General features: G+C 33.8%; 2 non-coding genes across 2 annotated transcripts; both read right to left on the minus strand.

Moving 5' to 3' along the window:
- Window positions 1-6,642: 6,642 nt before the first annotated feature.
- Window positions 6,643-6,714, minus strand: Trnaq-uug (transfer RNA glutamine (anticodon UUG)). The gene has a single exon. It is a non-coding gene; the product is annotated as a tRNA-Gln (tRNA).
- Window positions 6,715-10,428: 3,714 nt separating this feature from the next.
- Window positions 10,429-10,500, minus strand: Trnaq-uug (transfer RNA glutamine (anticodon UUG)). Its single transcript has one exon. It is a non-coding gene; the product is annotated as a tRNA-Gln (tRNA).
- Window positions 10,501-11,780: the final 1,280 nt, after the last annotated feature.

The raw sequence follows: 11,780 nt of genomic DNA on the forward strand, positions 1-11,780 counted from the left end.
CGTAAAAAACATTGACCAATAGAGGAAGGATTTATTTGACCATTATTCAATGATAATTAAAAAAAATTCACATTTGTGCAAAACCACATTGTGTGAACATGGCATCCTAAACTGTGCAAATATGTAAACATTCGTAATTAAATGTGCAAAAATCAGTTGGACGTAAAAGTGCAAAAGAAATTCTACAAATGTGCAAATCATTTAATTTTCTTTTAAAAATATCAGTTAATCAACATCAAGAAAATGTGTTATTTGAAAATGCGCAAGGAAATCTTTGCTCAATTTTAATAACGTTTAAATAATCTTTTACATTTTTAATAATGTATGCGTAACAAATTAATTTGAGTTGATTTGAAATTGCCTAACCTAACCCTAAATGTTAATAGTTTCATTAGCGGCTTTCGACCAGAAAGTTCAACTATAAATTCTGTTTGTTTTGCAAGCTAGCATAGGAAACGCGAGTCTCTTCGTTGGGATGGGTTAAGCGTGATGCTGTTAGCCATCCTTGGTATCATTTTGTGTTGATACCAATGATGTTGACACCAGTCTACCACGATGAGGTAGCATCTCCGACTTCAGACTGGGAATTTTGTTTTCTTTCCAAATTGGCCAAATTAGTGAAATAATATTTGAAAAGAACTGTTAGGCCTACTTTTGCAATTTGAAATGTGATCATTTTAATAATACTGTAGTTAAAAAAAAGAATGTTTAGGTAAAAGAACAACATCAGAAAACAATAATATGCGATTATTAGTAAATTTACTATTTGTTATAATTGTAAGACCTAAAGTATATTCTATCAGTACAGTGGCCTATTCGCATGTCTATTATACGTATATCAAGAGGTGGTAGGTTTCCTTGTGTAGTATAAAATAATAAAAGTGCATTTCAGTGTTTGGTTGCCTTGCTTTTAGCCATGGCTTTCAATACATTTTAAGACCTACACGCGCGCGTGTATACCACCCTTACAGGATACGCCTACTACCTAGTGAATACTACATACATTAATGTCTGCCAATGGATTTAGATCTACAGTGACTAAATATCCTTTTTATATTTATGTTGTTATGTTAAGATTAAAACTCTTCCGTAGTTCAATTAGCCACTGATATTGCACCTTAACTAAACATGTAGACCTTACTGTATCAAACTACTTACGCAATGGAACCTCTCCTGCAAATCCGAAACATTACATCTTGTCTAGTAGATTTATGTATGATCGTTGGTGTTATGATGGTACTACAGCTCTCACCTTTGCTACGCAGTGGCACTTTTCTTTGGCAACTCCGATCAGCATCTAGCATTTCATCAATTGATGGTAGCTCTGGTGTGTCGTGAATGTTAAAACACACTCGTTTAGATTGCCTAGTTGAGTTGCTATACAGTGTTGGTATCATGATAATACTGCAGATTACATTGGACCTCTTACGCAGTGGCAACTTTCTCCTGCAACTCCGATCAGCATCAAGCATTTCATCAACTGATGGTAGCTCTGGTGTGTCATGAATGCTGAAACATATCCGTTTCGATCTCCTGGTATGGTTACTAGAAACTGTTGGCTGTCTAACACTGTTTTCATTACAGAGCACATCAATGTTACCAATGTTTATACCTACTTCTTGAGTTTCCGACTTGCAGTGAAGAGATGCATACTTACCAGCCATCCTTTCAGCATTCAATTTAGCAATGTCTTCAATACTACTCATCAACGTACGTATGGACTTTCTGTTTGGTTTGGTACCAGCCACATGATGTCTCAGCCAGCTCCAGTACGGTGAGTTAGTCTTACAACATTTCCTCGACTTCTGGATGGAGTGGATGGTTCTATCGTAGCGTTTCTTGCAACGCGAAGCTCGAGAGAGTGGCGATAAAGATCTGTAATAAAAAGTAAGATGAACTATATTTGTAATTATTATATCTTTTTTTACATTTAAATTGTTACCATCAGAAAGACTCTTAGCTGGCGAACGAGAGGATGCACATAAATTGTTATCACTTCCGTCGCTGTAGACAAAACTCGGCTTCTCCTCATGGATACCTAAAATGTACAATTTTTTTTTAAATGGCATTTTGGTCGTACAAAAAGTTAGTTACACATGAGAGACGAAATTAAATTGGAGCTGCCAAACAAAATATCCAATTGCCATGATTTAAAAAGAAATAAAAATGTCATTGTAAGGCGCCTTCGAAGTTATGACTAATGTACTGTAGTAGATTGTATAAGCAATGAAAACAAAATGTATAAATATTATATATTATTATATGTTAGTATACTATTGTTATACAAATACAGTTTACATTATAAAGACTTTACTGTAACTTACTGTCAGAAAGTTGTGGAAGGTCGTCAATATCGTAAGAAGCTGCGCGGTACATCTTTAATGTTTCTTCAACAACATGACTTATAGATTCATTTTTCTACAATAAAAACATTTTGTTTTATTTTCCCTGTTTTTTCAATTGTATTTTCTATGTATTAATAAATAGCCTTTAAATAAATTAACTAAAAAGACATAAAAGCTTTAAGAATTACAATGGAAATAATACCTTTTACAGTATATAACCTTATGTTAAAATAATGTTCCACATTTGGGAAACAATCTTACTGTTTGTCGACTGTACAATCTTTCTATAAAATTGAATGCATGCTAAAAACCACTCACCTTCAGTTTAGTTGTTGAACTTCTTTGTTCATTGGTAATGTTGATTTCCCGCCATGGTCGCTTGATTTTGGTTGGACCTTTGTGGCTTATGGCTGATGTTAATGGCTTTAAGTTTCGCCATTTTCGCTTCTTTCTGAGGGCAATATCAGAATGTGACTTTCCATCATCCGTTGAAGGAACATCACGGAACTCTCCAGAATCTGTCACATGTCAATATATCAATTTTTTTATAAATATTTAAGACTATAGTTTTTTTTTAAGGTAGGTCAGGCTAATTAAAATTTTAATTTATATGAATTAGACTGAAACCCAAACTTGCATGGATAATCAATGTCAATAAACAATGCTAATGATGTAAATCACAATTTTGAAAATTGATAGGTAGGCCCTAGGTCTAGAATATTAATAATTGATACATATTTTGAGCATTGTGGGTATAGGCCTAGCCTACGTTATATACAGTATATACAACACATTGTAGGCCAATGTAAATTTTGGAGGGCGGGGATATGGGGGCTGTGGGCGAGGGGTGTATTTGGTGCGGGCGTGAGTTTGAGTGCCAACCCCCGAAGGGCGTCTAGTGGCACGGTACGTAGGCCCAGAGCCATATATAGAGAGAGTTACGGCATTGCGTTCACAGATTTTAGAAAGTCACGTGGTGTGCACGCCGGCCATGTTTGTGTCCAACTATGCCTATGTAGCGTATGGAGTCGAGTCATTTGCTTAAAAATTGTATAACATTCACAAGGCTTTAAAAATCGAATTTAATATCAAAACAATCAATTTGTTTAAAGGTATTTGGTAAGATAATAACGAAATCATAAAGTTACTGCGAACATGATTTTAAACAACAAAATGTAAAAACAATGCATTACTATAGAGAATCGCTGTACAAACTAAACGCGCACGCGTAGAGCGTGCATGGAGCGCACAACCAGAGCCGTTCCGAAATTGCTATTTTTGTTGTTTTAAATCATGTTCGCAGTAACTTTATAATTTTTTTATTATTTTAACAAAAACCTTTAATCAAATTGATTGTTTTGATATTAAATTCGATAATTAAAGCCTTTTGAACGTTATACATTTTCAAAACAAAAGACTCAACTCCATACGCTACATAGGAATAGTTGGACACAAACATGGCTTCTAATCCATTCGAAGTCGTAACTCTCTCAATATATGGCTCTGCGTAGGCCTATGCGATGTTGGAAATTAAATCAGTGTCTGTCAGTGGTGCTACAAAAATTGTATATTAAAATTTGCAATTTAAGATATTGTTCACTACCTTTCGAAGTAGTTGTACCATTAAAGATGTTCTTGATCTTTTTCTTGTTACTTCCGATCATATTTCTTAGTATGATATTAAAAATATATCGATAATATATAAATAATTTAAGAGCTTTTTTGAAATAATCTTTCTGTGAGAAATATCAAACAGAAAATGGCGTCCGTTTATTCTACGGTTACCTTAGATATAGAATAAACGTCACAATGCATTGTCTACGCGAGCGTAATTTGCGCGTTATTGCTATGGTGAGCAATGCGCCTTTCTCATTGAGAGCAAACATACAGGCGCTGTGCTTAAACTGGTGGTCTACTTACCTGTTTTTGTTGAATTGAATTTTAAACCAAGCAAATGCACGTAAGAAAGAAGAAACGTTTTAGTTAAAACATCGGAGACTTGATTTGGGTTTAACTAGTCACTAGTTAGATAGCCGCATTCTTACACACCCTTAAAACCTTACCACTTGTGCTCATATTGCTTGTAATTCAGCAAAATATCAGGTTCTACACCGAGACTGTTTTTTAACTGTTTTTGATAAGGCCCATTTACACTGGGACGATAACGATCGACGATAAATAAACAAATATGCATTGTTCATACATAAAACAAAAGAAATCTAAAAAGTGTTTATTCTAGAACTATTTAGGAACCATCTATGATTCCTTTGATAAAAATGATATTTTCAGACGTCCAATCAAATGAAGTCATGATTAGTAAGTGCAATAATATCGTGACAATACAACGATTTTTTTGCTTTATTGATCATGACTTCATTTGATTGGATTTTTTAAAATATTATTTTTATCAAAGACAGCATAAATAAGTATTCCATAATTCTAGAACGAAAACCTTTCTAAATTCTTTTGTTTTAAGTAAGAAATGCATGATTATCCTTTTATCGTCGATCGTTATCGTCCAAGCCATTGGATTGTATTTTAAACTAAGCAAATGCACATTAAGAAAGAAGAAACGTATTAGTTAAAACACCGGAGACGTGAATTGGGTTTAAGTAGTCATGACTAGTTAGATTGTCGCGTTCTTACAAACCATTAAAACCTTACCACTTGTGCTCATATTTGGTTGTACTTCAACAAAATATCAGGTTCTACCGAGACTTGAACTCGAATCACTGGATTCAAAGTCCAGAGTGCTAACAATTACAATAGAACCGATGCTTGACGACCAAAGCAGAAGTAAACATAATTCGAGACGCATTACGAAATATAATTTGGTTTACCACTGGCGATAATTGATTGAAATTCTTTTGAAAAAGAATAACATCATCATCTATATTATGTTAATGCCCTACAAAATGTTTCGCGTATTTTACGTATCTCCTCCAAAACCACTGAACGGTACATGCTCACTTTTTGCACACTGATGTCTATTGATGGGCAGCACACGATAGGCTAAAAGTTAAAAGTACACGTGACGTGAAAGTTACAAGCAACAGAACGATACGGAAGCAATGTTGTTTGTACCGTAACGAAGGATCCATTATTTTAACGTGTATAATAACAAGATCAATGGCCGTAAATAGTTCCACATTGTATTCTTGACAATTTGTTTGTTTTTTTAAAATAATTTATAAGGGCCGGGAAGAGTGCGCTTTTATTATACTTAATCATGCCATGAGAATTATTATTAAGGCAGACAAACCGACCACAATTGAATTACAAAAGTAGCAAGTAGGTAACAAATCTTTCATACAAAAAAAATTGCAAAATATCAAAACCAATGAAATAAAAATAAAATGTAAATGAATAAACTTAACAATTCGTGTTTCCGCAGCAATGTGTTTTTCGTTCGATTTTTGTATTATATATATTAATTAATCAAATATATTAATACACCACTAAACACCCAAAATAATATAGTTTGGCATTTTATACTTTCGTTAGTGTTTGCGCGTATCAACTAATTCACACAGCACAATTTTCCTTTAACGTCTTTTATAAAGTCTAAAGTTGCATATCCATGCACTATTGCTTTCATTTTTTAGCCTACATATTTTAGAAGTGAAGGGATAGTGTGTAACAAATCAATGGCCATAAATACAATTCGTTTTTATTTTAATAATTTGTCAAAGTACTTTTATCAGAGTGCGCTTTTATTATACTTGCCCATGCAAAGTATATAACCACATAATTAAGACAGAAAAAGAAAAACTAGACCACAATTAACACGAATCCAAATGGATGTAGTGTTTCCACAAAATATCAACCCAAAATGTAAAAGTTTGTGTCTGAGCGCATCATTTAATTTCGAGTTGTACATTTTTTGTGTCCGTAAGCAACTGTAGTTTTATTATTCTATAACTTCATTCATATTCATATTTTGCCATTAAAATGTTTTAATCTGCCGACTGGTTGACATACTTCAACGTGCACACGTGCTCTCATGCACGTTGTCACTTTCATATCCCATATCCAGTATTGCGTTTTTATACTTAATCAATACAAGCGAATTATTATTAAGGCAGACGTGTATAACAAAATCAATGGCCGTAAATACAGTAGTTCCGAATTTGTTTTTATTTTAATAACTTCCCAAAGTACTTTTTATCAGAGTGCGCTTTTATTATACTTGGCAATGCAAAGTATATAACCACATAAGGCAGAAAAAGACCGTGCGGAGCACGGGTTACTGCTAGTACTTCATTTTGTTTAAAAAAGGCAAGACCAAGAAAATATCAGGTTCTACCGAGACTTGAACTCGGATCGCTGGATTCAAAGTCCAGAGTGCTAACCATTACACCATAGAACCGATTCTTGATTAAAGTGAAAGTCAAAAGAATTCGACTAAACGCATTACGACGAAATGGAATTTGGTTTACCACTGGCTCTCATATTTGGTTGTAATTCTTTTGTAAAAGAATAACATTATGCTTAATTATTTTGTTTAAACAATCAGTATTTCTGAGCATAATTAAAAACAAAGCTCTCACAAAAAACAGCAAAGTATCAAATAATACACCTCGAAAAACACTCAAAACATAGTTTAGTATTACTTTCGTCATTATCATCATCTTATTTCGACTACATACCATGCCTGATTGACAGAGTTCAACGTGCATGTCCCTCTCATCTACTTCTTGCCCTCATTCGACATGTCATAAACGTCACTTTTTTTCATAAAAATATGTTAATCTTTTACTTGCATTTTCAATAAATGTATGCGTAACAGATTTATTTGCGCTATTAGAAATTGTCTAACGTGACCCTAAAAGTTATAGTTTTGTTAGCGGCTTTCTGTGTGCGAGAAAGTTCAAATATAAATTATGTTTGTTGCAACCTAGCATAGGAAACGCGAGGCTCTTCGTTTGGATGGGTTAAGCGTGATGCTGTTAACCATCCTTAGTATCATTTTGTGTTCAGTCATACGATCGGAACGGAGGACATTTTGACAGGTTTTTTCTGTAAGCTTTTGTAGGAAAAAACAACGCGAGAGAAGGAGTAAAAATTAAATAGAATAAACCGCCCTCAACAGGTTCTGGGCCCAAAACACATTACACACGAAATAGAACTTTGGCAAACAGAAAATAAAAAAAATTCCCACGAACCTCCGTCGTAACTAATCAAACAATTCTTTATCTATAGGCCTAGACCTACCCACATTCGTAAAAAACATTGACCAATAGAGGAAGGATTTATTTGACCATTATTCAATGATAATTAAAAAAAATTCACATTTGGTCAAAACCACATTGTGTGAACATGGCATCCTAAACTGTGCAAATATGTAAACATTTGTAATTAAATGTGCAAAAATCACGCCGTTAAATGTAAAAATGATCAGTTTGGACGTAAAAGTGCAAACGAAATTCTACAAAATGTGCAAATCAATTAATTTTCTTTTAAAAATATCAGTTAATCAACATCAAGAAAATGTGTTATTTGAAAATGCGCAAGGAAATCTTTGCTCAATTTTAATAACGTTTAAATAATCTTTTACATTTTTAATAATGTATGCGTAACAGATTAATTTGAGTTGATTTGAAATTGCCTAACCTAGCCCTAAATGTTAATAGTTTCATTAGCGGCTTTCGACGAGAAAGTTCAACTATAAATTCTGTTTGTTTTGCAAGCTAGCATAGGAAACGCGAGTCTCTTCGTTAGGATGGGTTAAGCGTGATGCTGTTAGCCATCCTTGGTATCATTTTGTGTTGATACCAATGATGTTGACACCAGTCTACCACGATGAGGTAGCATCTCCGACTTCAGACTGGGAATTTTGTTTTCTTTCCAAATTGGCCAAATTAGTGAAATAATATTTGAAAAGAACTGTTAGGCCTACTTTTGCAATTTGAAATGTGATCATTTTAATAATACTGTAGTTAAAAAAAAGAATGTTTAGGTAAAAGAACAACATCAGAAAACAATAATATGCGATTGTTAGTAAATTTACTATTCGTTATAATTGTAAGACCAAAAGTATATTCTATAAGTACAGTGGCCTATTCGCATGTCTATTATACGTATACCAAGAGGTGGTAGGTTTCCTTGTGTAGTATAAAATAATAAAAGTGCATTTCAGTGTTTGGTTGCCTTGCTTTTAGCCATGGCTTTCAATACATTTTAAGACCTACACGCGCGCGTGTATACCACCCTTACAGGATACGCCTACTACCTAGTGAATACTACATACATTAATGTCTGCCAATGGATTTAGATCTACAGTGACTAAATATCCTTTTTATATTTATCTTGTTATGTTAAGATTAAAACTCTTCCGTAGTTAACTAAACATGTAGACCTTACTGTATCAAACTACTTACGCAATGGAACCTCTCCTGCAAATCCGAAACATTACATCTTGTCTAGTAGATTTATGTATGATCGTTGGTGTTATGATGGTACTACAGCTCTCACCTTTGCTACGCAGTGGCACTTTTCTTTGGCAACTCCGATCAGCATCAAGCATTTCATCAATTGATGGTAGCTCTGGTGTGTCGTGAATGTTAAAACACACTCGTTTAGATTGCCTAGTTGAGTTGCTATACAGTGTTGGTATCATGATAATACTGCAGATTACATTGGACCTCTTACGCAGTGGCAACTTTCTCCTGCAACTCCGATCAGCATCAAGCATTTCATCAACTGATGGTAGCTCTGGTGTGTCATGAATGCTGAAACATATCCGTTTCGATCTCCTGGTATGGTTACTAGAAACTGTTGGCTGTCTAACACTGTTTTCATTACAGAGCACATCAATGTTACCAATGTTTATACCTACTTCTTGAGTTTCCGACTTGCAGTGAAGAGATGCATACTTACCAGCCATCCTTTCAGCATTCAATTTAGCAATGTCTTCAATACTACTCATCAACGTACGTATGGACTTTCTGTTTGTTTATAAAGACTTTACTGTAACCTACTGTCAGAAAGTTGTGGAAAGTCGTCAATATTGTAAGAAGCTGCTCGGTACATCTTTAATGTTTCTTCAACAACATGACTTATAGATTCATTTTTCTACAATAAAAACATTTTTTTTTCTATTTTACATGTTTTTTCAATTGTATTTTCTATGTATTATTAAATAACCTTTAAATAAATTAACTAATAAGACATTTAAAGTTTTAAGAATTACAATGGAAATAAAACTTTTTACAGTATATAACCTTATGTTAAAATAATGTTCCACATTTGGGAAACATTCTTACTGTTTGTCGACTGTACAATCTTTCTATAAAATTGAATGCATGCTAAAAACCACTCACCTTCAGTTTAGTTGTTGAACTTCTTAATTCATTGGTAATGTTGATTTCCCGCCATGGTCGCTTGATTTTGATTGGATCTTTGTGGCTTATGGCTGATTTTCGCTTCTTTCTGAGGGCATTATTAGAATGTGACTTTCCATCATCCGTTGAAGGAACATCACGGAACTCTCCAGAATCTGTCACATGTCAATATATCAATTTTTTTATAAATGTTTTTAAATTTTCTAAATTCTTTTGTTTTATGTAAGAAATGCATGATTATCTATTTATCGTCGATCGTTATTTGAAAAAGAATAACATCATCATATCTATATTATGTTAATGCCCTACAAAATGTTTCGCGTATATCTCCTCCAAAACCACTGAACGGTACATGCTCACTTTTTGCACACTGATGTCTATTGATGGGCAGCACACGATAGGCTAAAAGTTAAAAGTACACGTGACGTGAAGTTACAAGCAACAGAAATGCACGTTGTCACTTTCATATCCCATATCCAGTATTGCGTTTTTATACTTAATCAATACAAGCGAATTATTATTAAGGCAGACGTGTATAACAAAATCAATGGCCGTAAATACAGTAGTTCCGAATTTGTTTTTATTTTAATAATTTCCCAAAGTAATTTTTATCAGAGTGCGCTTTTATTATACTTCGCCATGCAAAGTAAAAACCACATAAGGCAGAAAAAGACCGTGCGGAGCACGGGTTACTGCTAGTACTTCATTTTGTTTTAAAAAGGCATGACTAAGAAAATATCAGGTTCTACCGAGACTTGAACTCGGATCGCTGGATTCAAAGTCCAGAGTGCTAACCATTACACCATAGAACCGATGCTTGATGAAAGTGAAAGTCAAAAGAATTCGACAAAACGCATTACGACGAAATGGAATTTGGTTTACCACTGGCTCTCATATTTGGTTGTAATTCTTTTGAAAAAAAATAACATTATGCTTAATTATTTTGTTTAAATTAAAAACAAATCTCTCACAAAAAACAGCAAAGTATCAAATAATACACGACGAAAAACACTCAAAACATAGTTTAGTATTACTTTCGTCATTGTCATCATCTTATTTCGACTACCATGCCTGATTGACAGAGTTCAACGTGCATGTCCCTCTCATCTACTTCTTGCCTTCATTCGTGACATGTACATGCACGTCACTTTTTTTTCATAAAAATATGTTAATCTTTTACTTGCATTTTTAATAAATGTATGCGTAACAGATTTATTTGCGCTATTTGAAATTGTCTAACGTGACCCTAAAAGTTATAGTTTTGTTAGCGGCTTTCTGTGTGCGAGATTATGTTTGTTGCAACCTAGCATAGGAAACGCGAGGCTCTTCGTTTGGATGGGTTAAGCGTGATGATGTTAACCATCCTTAGTATCATTTTGTGTTCAGGCATACGAGCGGAACGGAGAGACATTTTGACAGGTTTTTTGTGTAAGCTTTTGTAGGATAATACAACGCGAGAGAAGGAGTAAAAATTAAATAGAATAAACCGCCCTTAACAGGTTCTTGGCCCAAAACACATTACACACGAAATAGAACTTTGGCAAACAGAAAATAAAAAAAATTCCCACGAACCTCCGTCGTACTGTCCGTCAACAAACGTATAACTAACCAAACAATTCTTTATCTATAGACCTACCCACACTCGTAAAAAACATTGACCAATAGAGGAAGGATTTATTTGACCATTATTCAATGATAATTTTTAAAAATTCACATTTGTGCAAAACCACATTGTGTGAACATGGTATCCTAAACTGTGCAAATATGTAAACATTCGTAATTAAATGTGCAAAAATCACGCCGTTAAATGTAGAAACGATCAGTTTGGACGTAAAAGTGCAAAAGAAATTCTACAAATGTGCAAATCATTTAATTTTCTTTTAAAAATATCAGTTAATCAACATCAAGAAAATGTGTTATTTGAAAATGCGAAAGGAAATCTTTGCTCAATTTTAATAACGTTTAAATAATCTTTTACATTTTTAATAATGTATGCGTAACAAATTAATTTGAGTTGATTTGAAATTGCCTAACCTAACCCTAAATGTTAATAGTTTCATTAGCGGCTTTCGACCAGAAAGTTCAACTATAA

Source organism: Antedon bifida, chromosome 5, assembly GCF_963402885.1.
Source record: "Antedon bifida chromosome 5, ecAntBifi1.1, whole genome shotgun sequence".
In the NCBI taxonomy this organism is placed as follows: Eukaryota; Metazoa; Echinodermata; class Crinoidea; order Comatulida; family Antedonidae; genus Antedon; species Antedon bifida.